At 34.2% G+C, this 16,731-nt stretch overlaps 1 long non-coding RNA gene across 1 annotated transcript; it reads right to left on the reverse strand.

The window, feature by feature from the left end:
- Window positions 1–969: 969 nt before the first annotated feature.
- Window positions 970–15,000, reverse strand: LOC150040212 (uncharacterized). The gene is made up of 3 exons (XR_016534015.1): window positions 14,876–15,000; window positions 3,145–3,228; window positions 970–1,012 (listed from the first exon to the last, which is right to left on the reverse strand). It is a non-coding gene; the product is annotated as an uncharacterized LOC150040212 (long non-coding RNA).
- Window positions 15,001–16,731: the final 1,731 nt, after the last annotated feature.

The raw sequence follows: 16,731 nt of genomic DNA on the forward strand, positions 1-16,731 counted from the left end.
ATAACACTGAAAAAAAAACAGGTGTCTATTAAATCACAAATGTTAGAATAAAGTTCCATAATGTATACACTATGGAATTAATGAAAACAAGTAACATTGAAAATTCACAATTCAATTAGAAATCTTTAGGCAGTACTGAAACAGTAGCAATTAATATAAATACACAAGTACACTCTTGAATACCATTGGGTGAAACATAGAGAAAGTGATTGTAAACAATGTTGTTCTTAAAGTACTATGTTATTTTTCTTTTTTTGTCATCATGTTTAATCTCATAGGGTTACTATATCTGACTTCTTTACCTTGTAAATTTTTTATGTCTTTATTTGTTTATTTGAAATAGAGAAGCAAATGGGGGAAATAAGTTTTTTGGGAGGGGATGGGGATGAGGACAAAATTGTGAGAAAGGGTATCAATGTAATGCACCTACAGTCTGTCAGATGTACCTGTAATCTCTCTATATATTATCCCAACAAAATTAAAGTAAAAAAGAAAATGATTGTACATGCAAATAGTTGGGATTCTCTAATCACAAAGAAAAGTATGCTGATGAATGCATAATTTTAATGTTGAAAAACATGCAATTTAAGACACAAATAATAAATATAACAAAATATAATAAAATATTAATACTTTAGTCTCCTAAAGTTTTACAGCTGTGTTCCTCAATTCATATGCCCTCTATTAACTTTTTCTGTTTCTACAGAAGAAAATGTCTGATTCAACATTTGACTCAGAGTTACCACATGTGATGATTACTAGGATATGGTTTAACATTGAGAGTTATGTCAGTAATCTATAATTGCAAAATATCTTGGAATGTCATAGGCATTCTGTGGTTCATGTGAACCATGGAGGAATGTATGAAATACAACAATGACAGTGAGGTTATTTTAGAGTAGGATGCAATTTACAAATAAACACTAGGAATATCAAGTGACAATAGAAATGATTTAAACTAGAAAATACCAAATTCACTCTTCACTTCTTCAGAGTAGCCAGCAGACTTATCCTGTGAAAAAAATGTATGTAAGGAAGAGTCCCAGCTTCTCTTCAATTGCCTCTGTGCATAAAATAAATTCCAAAGTAATTATGGTCAGTAAAAGGGATATCTGTCACCTAAACATGCCATCATATTAAAAACAAATTGTTAATTGCATGGATTTATGCATAAAATGTACTTATAATTGGAATAGAGCTTGATAATTAAGGCCCTTCAGAGGTTGTGAATGTTCAAGACATTTTCCAACAGTTGTAATGATTGGATCAATAGATTAATATTGTATTTCTTTTCTCTTTATTCCTTTTTCCTGAGTCTTTACATACACATTCACGGTTCAATACTTACCTACTCACTTTACTGCACAGTCACCACGCTACCCATTCCTTTTCTGTTGTCTATTTTCGGTATTCATTCACAATACCATTCATTATTTTTGTGTTTTCTACCTTCCATACATATTTTCATACTTAATTAAATATCACCAAATAGGAAATGCATGTAAAAATTGCTAGTAAAACATTTTCTAGTATATTTGATTTATAAGGTTCTTCTAGTGGAAATACTGTCATCTCAAGGATTCTTATAAGGAATTTACATAAAAATGCAGACAGGATCCACTATTGAAGAACTTACAATTCAATTCATATTGTCATATTTTCAATAGTCATTTCCTGAATTATGTAGTTGCATAGGTTACAATGGGCCATGTTGTTTAATCATGCTTCTTGACATTCCCATTTGCACTTAAAAACTTCTGCAATGAGCTGGGCCATATTGTTCACTACTCATATATTAGCTATGTAGGACACTGAAATATATGGTTCATGGATAAAAGCCAGCACATGAAAATCTCATCTCCATTTACACTCCTGAAAACTGGAAGGCCCAAACAATACAGCCGTAGCCTTGTGCTGAGGAGCTCAGGTACGTTTTCCATCCCCAGATTTTTGAGCCAGAGAGGATGAACCACAACAAACAAAAAAAAATTTCTATGAAATGAGTGGATTATGAAAGAATGGCAACTGAAAGAACAATCAGTATATCTGGAAGAATGGACATTATCCAACAATTTGTTCAAATCCAATAGATCATTAGAAAGTAAAGGATTTGGGGCCCTGTACAATCTACTTTTCACTTCTTTTGATGATGTTGTTGCTTAGTAGATATTTTCAGTCCAGAAGTGAATTGTATTGTTAACCACAGAGTGTGAGAGCAAGAAAATCCCAGCATTTTGAAGTGCAAATTTGATCCTTGTTTAGGAAAGGAATTTTGATGCTCATTTGCACTGTGTGTTTACTGTTATTTTTAATGGAGTAAATAAGTGTCAGAAGTCAGTAATACTTTACCTGGTAAAATGAAATTTGGGTTAAGATATTTCAAGTGTTCTACCAAAGAAAGGAAGATATGTTTACTTGAGTTTGTAGAGGAGATTGACTTTATCTATTTATTTAAGAGAAACACAGACATGTAATATTGACTACATTAAGGCACTGACATTAAAAGAAACTTTGATGGGAAATTGAAAATAAGTGATGAAATGAATTGAAGCATTGAGAGAAATACTTTGGATCTTTGACCTGTATTTTAGTTTAAGAGTCATTTCTTCATATGTAGGAAAGAATATAATTTTATCCATATTACAACACTGGAAAAATCATAATCATCAAAAATAGCACAAAACCCAAGTACATAATGTCATAAAGTATGGGTCTAAATGAAATGAACTCTAGGATATGGGAACAGGAGGAGCATCTTGTATGATTGTTGTTTGTAATGTACTATGTTAATTCCCTTCTCTTTATATTCCCTTATGATTCATCTCATGCTGTTGCCATATCTGACTTTGTTACCAGAATATTGTTTATACATGTATTTGAAATAGAGAAGGAAAGCATGATGAGGGAATCAGGAACAAAAACATGAGAATGGGTATTAATGTATTAGAAGTAATGCACCCACTTTTGACGAATGTAACTCTAAACTGTCTGTAGATTCTCCCGAGAATAAAAAATAAAATAAAAAAACAACAACAACAAAGATCGTTGTTGTTACGTTACTTTCCATGAGAAACATAGTGCTTTGATTCTTGTAAAATTAGAAATATGCTGGGGCAAAAATGAACAACAGAAACAAATATTTACCTTTATCCCTCTATTCCTCAGAGGAGAAAATTTTTCCTGTATCTTCTGACAACTTGACTTGTTTTTTGGTCCAAGTAATATTCACTAAAGAAAACAAAACATAAATTAAAACCACATTATGGGCTTAACTGGCCCACAGTGTCTGAAATGTGTTTTAGATTCAGGCTTACCTAGATGGCCTTCAACAAATGTATTGTTCATAAAACTTGCGATATGGGTTCTGAGTTGATCCCATGAAAATAAGTGGCAACCACTGAAGGGACATGTAGCTTGTATGGCTGCAGTATCTGGATGATTCTATCTAACAGTGTTTCAGATACATTACCAACAACATTATTTTAGAGTTTGGGGATGGTTTGACAGAATATTTAATCAAATGCCAGTTTATTATATACCATGCCTGCATGCATACTGCGACGACAGAGAAAAACACACATTAGCTATCGTATCATATTATTTAAAATTTAAGAATGATTGTACCTTTCATTTTGAGATTAGGGAATGATAAATAAGTAAATCTTGAATGTGTATTGAAAGATAAGCCTCCGTGATTGAAATAATTGTCCAGCATGAATCATCTTACCCATGCTCTACAAGGCAGAGCTCTATATATACAAACAGTTGATTGCAATTGATTGAGGCACCAATACACAGAGTGAAGTCAAAGAAGGAATTCAAAAACTCTGCCTTTGCCATTTCTGCCTGAACATTTTCATCATTATTGCACTCACATGTGCTATGACCTGTTCTTCATATCCATAAGTAATGGTGAAACAAAACCATAATGAGATGACATATTCCTTGTTTGCATTTCACCTGACTGTATAGGATTCTGCAAGACCTGATTTAGAGAGTTTTGTTCTAGCGGCACTGCTATAACATTTCTCTATCCACAGATTCATCTGAAAAATAAAAGCCTGGAACAACAAAGTACCTGAATTTGGGAAAATACAAAATTTTACTATTCCATTATCAATTTCTCCATTACTTTTGAATCCCAGTAATGATGAGAATCAAACAGGGACAAAAAATAATACTAAAGAAATTCATTTCAGAAACTCACTTGCTCTTGGGTAATTCATAGTTCAAAGTTTTAGGATATTTATTCACTCTATTAAGCTTAGTGAGGCTGTAAAATGGTCACAGTATTCTTACCTTCTGAAGTTTACAAAATTACGTATTGAATTCAAATCCATTACCAAAGTTTTAAATTTGCACATACTAACATCCTACAATATAATTTCCTTTGTAAACTCTTGACAATAATCACTATTCGTTTCCAGAAAAGGGAAAACAAGATGTTAATTATAAAAACTGATGCGTTTTGTAGGTGAAATTGGAAATATTTGTACCTTCTTCCATTCTGACAGGCAGATTATTTACAATGAGTACTGTAAGTATAAAATTATCTTAATAAAACAATGATTTAACTACTATAAAACTAGATGTTAAAAACATTTTCATTGTCATTATCAAAAAGCTAAAAATAAAGAATCTATGTGTTTTATGGAGTTTTCTTTTTAGTTCTCAGTCATGTTTTTGTCCAGTTTTTCAAGCTAATCAGCAGTAAATTGCAGCATAATGTATCTTTCATGCATGAACCACATCCAGAACCCAGGAAAAATGGTTTGCTGTGACAAGATCAGGTCAGACAGAGTTACAGTTATCACATCAGGGAGGATGCAAATCGGTATTTCCTGAAATCTGGGTTCCGTTTAATTTGTCCATTATACTCTACTGTCTAGATTCAGAAAAATCTAAGTTCTACCTGTTCAGAATTTAGACACAGAACAGAAAAAGCTTTTATTTAAAGAGAAGAGTGAACATTAATATCCAAATGCCAAGTAGCTATTACACATGTGGAGATGGACAATGAAGGAATAAGTACTACCCTAAGGCTCCTTGACCCCACTGTATCTTTTTTTTATAAAAAAAGATCCAGAAACAGAACAAATCAATGGAAGATTGGACAAATGGTACTGCATCAAACTGCAGAGCTTCTACATGGCAGGATCCTGGCTAACGAGATAAAGAGAAAGCCCAGAGTCAGAAATTTTCCCCTATCCATACAACAGACAGAGGCCTTCTATCTTAAATTTATCTGCAGCTCAAGAAATTCACTCTTTCAAAACAAATCCATAATGAACCAAACATCCCATGCCAAGCTAAGCTAAAGACATAAAGAGAAGGGCCAGGAGTTTGGCCTAGTAGTAGAGTGCTTTCCTGGCATTCTCTAAGCACAGGGATCAATTCCACAGTACCATATACATAGATTAAATTCCAGAAGTGGCTCTGAGTGGAACTTTGCTTCAAGTGGTTAACCTCTAGCTTTCAGAATGCCCAAGCATCATACTCTGGCTGTGAGTTCAAAGCATAAGACTTTCAAAAAAAAGTTAGAGGCAGACTTCAGTGAATAGGAACTCAGAATGGCCATATACATATGAAGAAATGCTCAACATTTCTATACAGAAAACAAATAAAAATCAAAACAATATTGAGATTCCACCGCACTCCCATCACAATGGCCATTACCAAGGTCAGGTTGCCATATGGAGTCCAAGAGGAATTCCTCTGTGGAATAAATCTCCTGAATTCTATCAGAGTTGCTATGAATTACATGATACAAGGTTCATCCTATCAGGCTGTTTTCCTTTATCTTCCCATTTGATTCCCACTGTATATTTTTTAATGAAAAAAGAATAAATGAGCTTCATTTGCCATCTCACAATAAGATGAACACAGGCAGAAGGGACAAAAAAATCATAATCCTCTTTGCATAGCCAATATTGTGGACTCTGCTTTCTACTTAATGGAGGGATACTTCTCTCTGGCATGGGTCTGCTTTTCTTCTGTAGATAGCAAACATTCCCTTCCCCTCTTTTTCCATTTTTATATATGTGTATCTAATTTGTTTGTCTAAGGAATGTGTCCAGGTTTTCTCTTGCTGCATACATGAAGGAATCCTCATTACTCACTCCTATATGGATTTGTTACAAGTGTTTCTGCTGCAGGTTGGCAGCAATGTAGGAAAGTATGTTGGAGTTGACTATGGCATGGAGCTAACAGCAGGAACTGTGTGACAGCAAGAACTGCACAGCTTTCCTTGTTTTGAAATAGAATGAAGTTTTGAATTTCTGTTCTGAGTTCATCAATAATCCACTGGTAATTCAACAATATTTTGTTCAATCTCCATGAGTTACAGGATTTTCTACGCTGTCCTTTGATGTTGACTTCCAATTTTATACCATTGTGTTCTGAGAGATTGCAGGTATTCAGTATTTCTGAATTCACAGATTTGCTTTATGCTCTATATTGTTTTAGAATGTATTCTACATGCTGATGAGAAACAGGAATATTTTGGTTTTGTTCAGCCAACTGATCTGTAAATGTTACTTAGGTCTATTCTATGCAATTTGCATTTCTAAATTTACTCTGTTAAGGTCTTGCAGTATTATTATATGTCCAGAGATGATAGTGGTGTGTTAAAGTCACAATGATCACTCTGTTTGAATCAATATTTTGTTTGCTGTAAATAATATTTGATGATTTGAGGATGCTGGCTGCTCTGGCATTCTTTGCACAGATGTTTAAAATAATTATGTCCCCTTTATTAGTATTTAAAATATTTCCTAGTATTTTCTAATTTTCCTTTGAAGTCTATTTTATCTGCTGTAAGGATGGCTGTTCTACAATATTCAGATGAGCTATTGCTTGATATATTTTATTCAAGCCTTTCAATTTAATGATTTTTTTCTTGTGGAGGAGGAAGGCATATGTTTCTCCTGAATACACTAGAATGACAAATCATCAGTTTTGATTCAACTACTCAAGGTCATTTGATTCTATTGAAATATTAAGCCCCTTGATATTGTGGGTTTGAATTGGAAGGTGTTTCTTCTCCTTGGCAAAATTCAATTCATGCTGGCAAGTCCAGCTGCTCTGCAAGGCTGTACAAAGATAGACTCTCACAGCTCCTGCCATTGCTCCTATTTCCACCTATCTTTCCCTTTCTGCTTCCACCAGCACTCCTCTGCCTCCAGATGACTAAGTGTAAAGGATTCACTTAGGATCAAGCCACACACTATCCCAAGTGTTGGCACCTGCATTAGTTGCACCCTCTCAGACTTGTACAAAGAACCACTTCTGGTATAGGAGGAGCTTAATATTGAAGGCACTGATGTCATAGAAATACATTGTGTGCAGCAGGAGGACTTCTTCCTGGGCTTCTGAAATACTGGGAAGATTTTTCACTTAGTTTTGTATACAAGAACTTTAGAACCCCACTTCCCCATCCTGATAAAGTATAGTAAGGTAAGAATGGAGAACAGAGATGGATCTGGAAACAAACAGCCAGTTAGCCACTGATATTTAACCCACATATAAACACATGACACAGATGACTTTTCAAGGTAGTACTGTAATGTCCAACTTTCTTAGGATCCCCAAAAACAGGCCTGCAGGTTGCAATTACATAAAGTTCTGGTACAAGAACACTAATGAATCATTTTGTGTGTACCCATGTGCCATTAAAATGTGCATGATACATTTTTATATAACTATTGAAAACTTCTAAAGAAATACAAAAGGACCTAATGATTCTGCTCTTCAGAATTTGACTTCTCGATTTGGCCTCACATTACCATTTTCATATGACATTTTCATATGACACATCAATATTGATGAAAATAGAGCTCATAGAGAAAGGGCTACTTATCATATTCACATAATTGGAAACTCTAGTTAGTACTAAAATCAAAAAAGAACAAATAAAGCTAAAGCACTGTGCTAAAAAAATGACACCTTGGTGCTTTTAGCCCAACTCAGGTTCTTCAACATTTACAGATGAAATTAGGTTAAATATTGTTCCTTTATGTTATTTTTTCCAGGAGAATCATAGATTGAAATTCTTGGCATCTCTCTTTACAGATCATTTTCTGCTATTTACCTTGTAAATCATTTCTTTGTTTTCCTTGAATTGAAGAGCATTCAGTGCTCATGATGGGGATCAAATTTCTCCCCAGAAATGCAGGGAAGAATCACATGTTAGATATTTGCCTCTGAATTGTAATGGAATTCTTTTTACTAGAAATGGCACACCTTTTCATAAACAGATAAGGTAACTTGGAAAGGGTTTTATGATATTTCATAATATTAGGTAACTTGGGCTCATTAAACTCAGTACAACCAGGTTGATTGTTACTGTCAAAATACTGGGCTCTATGGCATGATAGTTTGGATTCAGTAGCCTGCTCTACAAACCAATACCTTTCATAAACCTAAGGCATTACATCATTATATTATGAAGATTAAGAAGAGCTATACTTCATTAAAAAGGCACTATTTATATTACCATAGAAGTCTTTTAATCAACTTTTCATTTTTAAGAACAACAGAAATTTTGGGAAGAATAGACATGAGTAGAAGACACTTTCCTGATCCCCAAGCATGTGATGAAAATAACAAATATAAATCATGAGAAATGGAAAGTAATAGTTTCTGTACTTGAACTTTTTTCATTTGAAGAGAATAATTTGAGGAAAAGTTAAAGAAACACTTGTATATTATTTTACAAATATAAGACTGCATTATCTAAACAAACTGCTTATTGTAATAATTAGAGGAAATTAATGCTTGGAATATTTATTGAATAAAACCATGTGTAGGCATTCACGATAAGCCTTACTGGGAACCACACATGACAGTAAAGCAAACATAATTACTAAATGTTTAGAAATCTCAAAATATTCACCCTGATGAATAGCATCTTACATTGTGCATGAAGACAACCCATTTATTTGATGTCAAAGTGAACACTATTTTTGTACTGTCTCAGCTTGAAAATCTAGCCAAGTATAACATTTTTTAATTCAATATCGGATACAAAAAAGTGAGGAAGCAATTTCTATAGGCCTTTATGAAATTGGGCTCTATGAATTCAAAGTTATTGTCAGAAGGCTTAAAATTTAAATCAGGCTATATAAGCATGATAGAATTTAAAGAGTTGACAATGTGTAGAAGCAGAAGATGCTCAGCAAATTTAAAGCATATTAACTGCCTTTGCAGAGCATTCTGAGCAAACACAAATACTTTGGTATAGTTTTGCCTTGAATAATTAAGAAAAATTGTCTGGTACATGCAAATAAAATGCCAGATATGTTGGGCAATGAGAATCAACTTGCAGAATGGTAAGCAAATTGCCCTGCTCATTTGCAAAATGAAGAGAAAATATTTTGAAATAAGTGCCAGGAATGCAGGAAAAATCATTTCAAAAAGACCACCATATGAAAGTTATCTCAAGTCTGCACTTCTTGATAAATGGTCCTGTGCAGTGGTGGTGAATTTCTGTGTTTTCTCAAGGCAAAAGCTTTACCTAATCCACTTTTCTCTTTTACTACAAAACAAAAGGCTTTTTTGCCATTTACGCTCAGAGGATGAAGAACAAAAGGATCTTATCAATATGTGTAATGCACAAGTTGAAACTCTTGCAAATTCAACAGAAACCTGACAAAACCTAGTGGGGGTAGCTTAGCAAGAATTGCACACACACACACACACACACACACACACACACACACACACACAGACGGGGGGAAGGACCTATTATTCACCTAAACTTAAAAGTTCCCCCCAAATACTGAAGCTCATTTCAAAGGTATTTATTAGTTACTACATTTTCTAGATTCATATGTTGTATGCTAGTGAAGTTTTTTTTTGCAATCATTGTGTTCCCTCTTTTAATTTAATTAAAATCACATCAAGTTGGTCAAAATATTACAGACCAGCAAATGTCGGTGAAATTAGAATGCTAGGCTAGAATTCAAGAAAGCTGGGCTTACATGACAAAAATTTTTTTTCAAATTCCAGGAAAGTAGATTTTTTTTCTAGGATTTGAACAATAAACATTTGTAAGGTGAAAATCACATTGCCATGGCCAGTATTTACTAAAAGAAATGTTATCATTTCTGAGTGCTTACTTCAGAATATTTAAAATTATAGATATTTTCCTTGTATTTATGAGCCCTCCAGAGCATTACGAAAGTGTTGACCATATATGCACTGCTGAGTTCTGTGAACATGGGTGACATATTATATTCTACTGTTCTTAAAAGCTACATTTCAATTTTTTGTGTTTCCCAAAAAAACCCTAAACTCCTGGCAGTAATATGCTGGCATACTCCTTATTCAACTAGAAGATAGAATTTAGAAACAATTCTGGAAAATACCTATGTTATTGTGTATCCAAAAATCGGATTTAATTAATATTAACAACACAACCAAAGTACAATTAACAGAAGTAAAATGTGTTTTCCTCTAAATTTGGAAAAAATAACAGTGGCCCAACTGAAACACATTCTTGCAAAATATGCATTGAATAAAACAAATCATCAGGCAGTATTATTGTGGATCAAGCAGTTGGGGTGTAGGCTTCAGCTTAAGAGATCATGAACAGCGCCAAGACCCAGAGTTCAAGTCCCATGAATGACAAAAAAAATAAATCTTCACCTAGGAGGCTCATGACAGTGTGGAGCTTTTTTCACATGATAGTGGAAAGAGAGGAGCTCTGACATTCACCATAAAGGCAAAAAGGCAAACACTTTTCTTGTGTGTGTCAAAACCTGAATCCTTTACCATGGAAAGAAATCTTGAATGTTTCTGTAAGGTTCATCAAAGAATGGAAGGCATCAGGCATATTTCCTATTATGTTTTCAATTCAATCATGCAAAAAGATTTTGAGATCAATCCATTGAAACAACAGAGAGAGAAAGTCTGCCACACACAGAGATGGTGAGAGGTCATTGTATGTGGTTTATTTCCTTAACTACTACTTGTTGAAAATCAAGTCATTAACAACATTCAGGTGTGTGTGTGTGTGTGTGTGTGTGTGTGTGTGTGTGTTATTTGTTATTTGAGGCCTAGCTTGCTCACATCTGAAAATAAGGATCTAATTCATTTATGTATTCATTTATTGCATTCATGTATGCAACCATGTGGACTCCATATTTGACAACATAAATATGGAACAGTCATTTACAAATACTAGCTTTATAAAGTATAATCTAGGTGTTTTAATTTTTTTACTGGCTTTCTGGAACACTCAGAGTTACAACCTGTCTTTCATTACTCAGTTTAGACAAGGTTAATAATTTATGGAGTGATCGAACCTAATTAACTGTATTTTCCAACATAAACATACATTTTAATTACACCCAATGATTTATCTGTCCCATCTAGGGAATTAAATTTTCCAGCAAAATATATTTGAAAGCACCGAAAAACAAAGACAGAACACCTTCATTTACATGAGATGTCTGAAACAGAAAATACTTTGTGAACAGGTTTTATAAATACTACTCATATAAGTGAAGAATTCTGTTTCCTAAAATTATGAGAAGAATCCTCTGTAAATGATGTAACTCCAAATCTGTTCTAATGGGGGCCGGGAGTTTGGCCTAGTGGTAGAGTGCTTGCCTAGCATGCACGAAGACCCGGGTTCGATTTCTCGGTATCACATACATAGCAAAAAGCCAAAAGCGGTGCTGTGTCTCAAGTGGAAGAGCACTAGTCTTGAGAAAATCCAGGAACAGTGCTAAGGCCCTGAGACCAAGCCCAGGACTGGAAAAATAATCTCTCCTAATGTATGCTCAATTGATTCTGCTTGAGAAACCATAAAAATTATCCTTAAAAGAGATGTTGCCCCATTTGAAAGGAAATGGAAAGACTTGGAAAAAATACTATTAAGTAATCCAGACCCAAAGGAACATAGGCTCATAGTTTCCCTTATTTACAACAATTAGTACACACCTAGCACTCTCCTAGCAGAGGATTACAATACGCAAAACCAAGATACATAGCTCATATGAAATGAGAATAAATGAAAGGGTCTCCAGGATATGTAAACAGGAGCTTTATTTTGAGTGATTGTTTTTCTCCATGTACTAAGTTATTTCTCCTCTCCGTTGTTGTCCTTTGTTAATCTCATATTTTATTGTTTCTGACTTTGTTGCCTGGTATAGTGTATATATTTTTATGTGTTTATTTGAAATAGGAAAGGGAAGGGGGGAAGAAGGTGATTAGGATGGGTTGGGGAAGGGGAAGGAGGACAAAATCATAAGAAGGGGTATCAATGTGTAAGAAGTAATGTACTCTCTATCTGGAAAACATAACTGTTTGCCTCAATAATAAAAAATAAAATAAACTAATAAAAGATATTTGTTGTATTTACACAGTTTTATTATAAGATTTCTTCATTTGTCATTACTCATCTGTTACTGAAATCTTCTCTTAGATATTCCTTTAAAATGGATTTATTGGAAATTTAAGGAAATACTAGTGCTCCTATAAGTTGGACTCTATCTTTCCTCCCTCTACCATACTCTGAATGAGATGGGATTCTTGATATCTATGATCCTCCAGATTTTGGTGCTGTGACATATGACCTCATATTTCTAGTAGATAAAATCAGGTTTTGTTCAATTGTAAATCTCTGCTACGAGAACCTGAGGTTTCTACTGATTATGATTAATGAGGGAAACCATTAATCCTATGTTCCTTTAGTATGGCTTACTACACTTAATATTATTTATTGTAAGTATTTCCATTTCCTTATAAATGGAGCAATGTTATTCTTTCTGATGGTAGCATAGAATTGCATTGTGTAAAAATACCAAATCTTGTTGATTCACTCATCATCTGAGGGGCATCAAGGTTGGTTGCATATCTTTGCTATGGTAAATAGTGCTGAAATGAACATGACTTTCACACTTAACTCAGTATTATAAAATAGGAAATGCATGTAGGTATTTACTTTGTATATGACTTCTTGAAGTCATCCCAATTATTCTCATGAAACACATAAAAATTCAGAAAAAATCTACTGTTGAAGTACTTACAATACACTTCATATTGTCAGCATTCATTAATACTTTTAAGAATCAAGATTTCAATAGGCTCTAATATACTCTGTTATTTATGAATACTTAGTGGCAATTCCATGTTCACTTAAAAAATCTTTGTCAAAAGCTGGAAAATATGGTTTCACTCCTGAAATACTAGCTATGCAGTATGCTTAAAAATGAGTATTATGTATTAAAGCCAGCCTGGAGAGGAAGGTCCACTAAGTCTCATTTTCATTTTAGCACAAGAAAACTGGAAGGGGCTTTGTGGCTCAATGGTACAGACCTGGACCTGGGTTAAGAGGTCAGGCATATGGGCCATGCCAAGTGTTAAAGCTAAACAGATAGAAAAAAACAAGGAGAAATTCTATATCATCATTGGATAGAAACTGAAAAAATAATCAGTATATCTGAAGAAATTCACCTTATGCAGTAATTATCTCAACTCCATTTGAGCAGTATACAATAAAAAGTACTTTGGCTTTGGCTACTCTGGTTTTTACTTTTTTTGATTATGTTGTTCTTAATCCACAAGTATACCAGTTAACTTACCTGAGTGTCAGAAAGCAAGAAAACATGAGAGGAAATTTTCTCGTTATTTATGTAAGGAAGTGCCTCATGCATTTGGCCCCTTGTATACTTTCTGTTACAAAAAAATGTCAGGTGAAGTTAGTGACTCTTTACCTGTTCTTGTTGGAGGATTGCACTGTATCCCAAATGAAACTAGGGATAGGATGTTCAAAGCATTCTACCAAAATACAGAGTACATTTAGTTAAGGTTCTAGAAGAGATTGACTTTTATATTATGTATTTATTTAAGAAAAACACACATACAATATTCACCACCTTAATGCACTGACAGCAAATGAAACTTTGAAAAACATACATATCAAAGAAAAAGTTCTCTAGGAGTGAAAGAGAAACATTGGATTTTTTTCCCCCAGTCAGGGCCTGGATTCAGGACTGAACAATGTCCTTGGGTTCTTTTTCTCATGCCTAGAACTGAACAATTTGAGCCTCAGCACCATTTCTGGCTTTTTCCAAGTATGTGGTGCCAAGGAAAGAACCTAGGTCTTCATGCCTGGTAGGCAAGCATTCTACCTCTAGGCCAAACTCCCAGTACTTCATTAATGGATTTTTGACATGTACTTTTAGTACATTTAATACTGCAAGTCTTCATATCTAATGATGAATACTCTTCTATCCCTATTATAACCCAGGAAAATTCATACTTATCAAAACATTTTACATGTTACTTCTCAAGATAATTATACAGTGTTATAATCCTGGTTAAACTAGGACTATGGCAGAGCAAAGATGAGCTAAAGAGCCAATGTCTCACCTTTATCCCAGTCTTCCTCCAAAGGAAAGAATTTGCCTTTTGGGGCCTGATCACCATCTCTGGGGTTTGTTCACCATACTGGCTCAGGAGCAATTAAAGGGATTTAGCCAAGCATTCCAAACATACCTCTTTTGAGGTATTTGCATTCCTCAAGTACCACTCTTGAGGTATTCGCATTCCTTGCATACCTCTCTTGAGGTATTTCCATGTAAATGATTCAACTGTATCCCCCAGCAAACATCCTCAACTAGTCAGGGCTTTCCTGCACTAACCCACCTAGTATCTGAAAGTTTGCCCTGACCTTTACTGACAGCCTTGGCCTTTTTTTCTATTGGTTCATTTCCCAGTTCCCACCTCCTCTTTCCCCCACAGTATATACCTATGTGCCCCACCCAAAAAACCTGACATCTGCTGTACTTTCATGGCAGACACAGCTCCTGGCTCAGTATTGTTTTTTCTCTGGTAATTGGGGGAGGGGTGGGTTATGGATATTTACCAGTTGCTTGGCTCTGTGGGATTTCAGGTGTCCTTCTCATACCCATGTTGCTGGAGAGCAACATTTGCCCTTTATTTTTAGATGATCTTTCATATCTCTCCATCCAAGTATCCATCCAAGTGATGTTTGCTATTAGAAATAAGATATATCATATCAAAATGAAGTTATAGGCTTCAAAGGTCCACACTGCTGTAAACTGTGTTTTAGATATCAAGCTTACTTAGATCATCTTTAACAGATGGTTTATCCATACAAGTTTCGATATGGTTGCTGAGTTAATCTCAGGGAAATAGTTAGCAAGCATTGGAGGGAGAAGTAGTAGTTTTGCCACAATAACAGGATGATCATGTGTCACAAAGTTTCAAATACACAAAACTACCATGAGCATTTATATTAGATTTGACTGATTGTTTCATTGACCTTGAACTCCAATGCCAATTAATTATATACCATAGATAAATGTCTACTGCACCTAGAGAAAACAGAATATTTGAAAAGGCTCCATTGGTTGTGTCTTCCATATTTATGTCACTCATAAAAAGCACAATGGAGCCTGACTATAGAGATGTTAATTGAAGACAAAAAGAATTTAAGTCCCAAATACCTTTCAACCTTAAAATACTATGTAGGTTTTGATGAAAAACAAATAACCACTACCAAATCACTCTCTTAAGAGATGTTATCTCTCTTTTGTCCTCACTTTGGGACCACTTTCTGAATTGAAACACTATTACAATAACCAATCATAAAAAACACAGTAGATGGCCTAAAATATTACATTAATTTTAAGATTATTTTACTTTTCTTCTACAGACTACCCATATAGTGAAGACAAAAAAGCAGGAATAATATTTTGAAATATGAATCTCCTTGAAAGAAATAACTGTCCTACACAAAACATCTTATTTATGCTCTGAAGTGTAACACTGTATACACAGAGTAGAATGCAATTGTCTCAAAATCCAATAGCGATAGCTGAGGTCAGAGAAGCAGTAAAAAAATTACTTTGCTCTTTCTGTCTGGACATTTTCACCTTTGTTTCACTCACGTTTGCTACTAATTAAAACAATATGGCAAAAACTTAAGAAATTTCTTCAGATACTTGAGAAATTGTGACACACCTCCCTTTTCAGATGATGAATTACCTTTCTGATTTCACCAGTTTATCTTGTTTTATTATAAGAGCAATGCAATAACATTTCAGGATCTCAGAATATAGAAAAGTTTCTATATATATTTGGGCCAATACAAGCATTTAATTATTATTACATTTTACAATTCTGCAATACTTTAGAATCCCTAGAATGACAAGACTTAAACCAGGACAAAGAACAGCAATAGCAAAATTGAGCAGGACCATCGATAGTACTAGAGAAAGTAATTTCTAAGGTATACACCTCTCCTACTAGGGAGTTCATTGTTCAATATTTTTGGAAATTTCTTTACTCATTTAACTTGCTATGTATAAAGGCTCATGGTTTACTTGCTTCTTCACTATCAAAATTCACATATAAAATTCAAATTCATTATAAAAACTTTACAATTTCAGATGCTATTTGTGTGAAACAAACTTTGTGAGCTGTTGACAATATACACCATATGTTTCAGGAAAAGGAAAAGAAAAATAACACTTATAATACTAATTGAAAAAGTTCTTTATATAAGTGATATGGGAACCATATATACCTTCTTCTGTTCCGACAGGCATGTTAGTTTCCACAAATCATGTGGTGAGAAAAATTCTCTTAGTACAACCATGACTACATGCTTAAAATGGGATATAGGACACCTTTTCACTGTAATAATCCAAAAACCAATAGATATAATTAACCTTAACCAATTTTATTTATCATCCT

The sequence above is a fragment of the Megascapheus bottae genome, chromosome Y, assembly GCF_031878675.1.
Source record: "Megascapheus bottae isolate mThoBot1 chromosome Y, mThoBot2.hap1, whole genome shotgun sequence".
Taxonomy (NCBI): domain Eukaryota; kingdom Metazoa; phylum Chordata; class Mammalia; order Rodentia; family Geomyidae; genus Megascapheus; species Megascapheus bottae.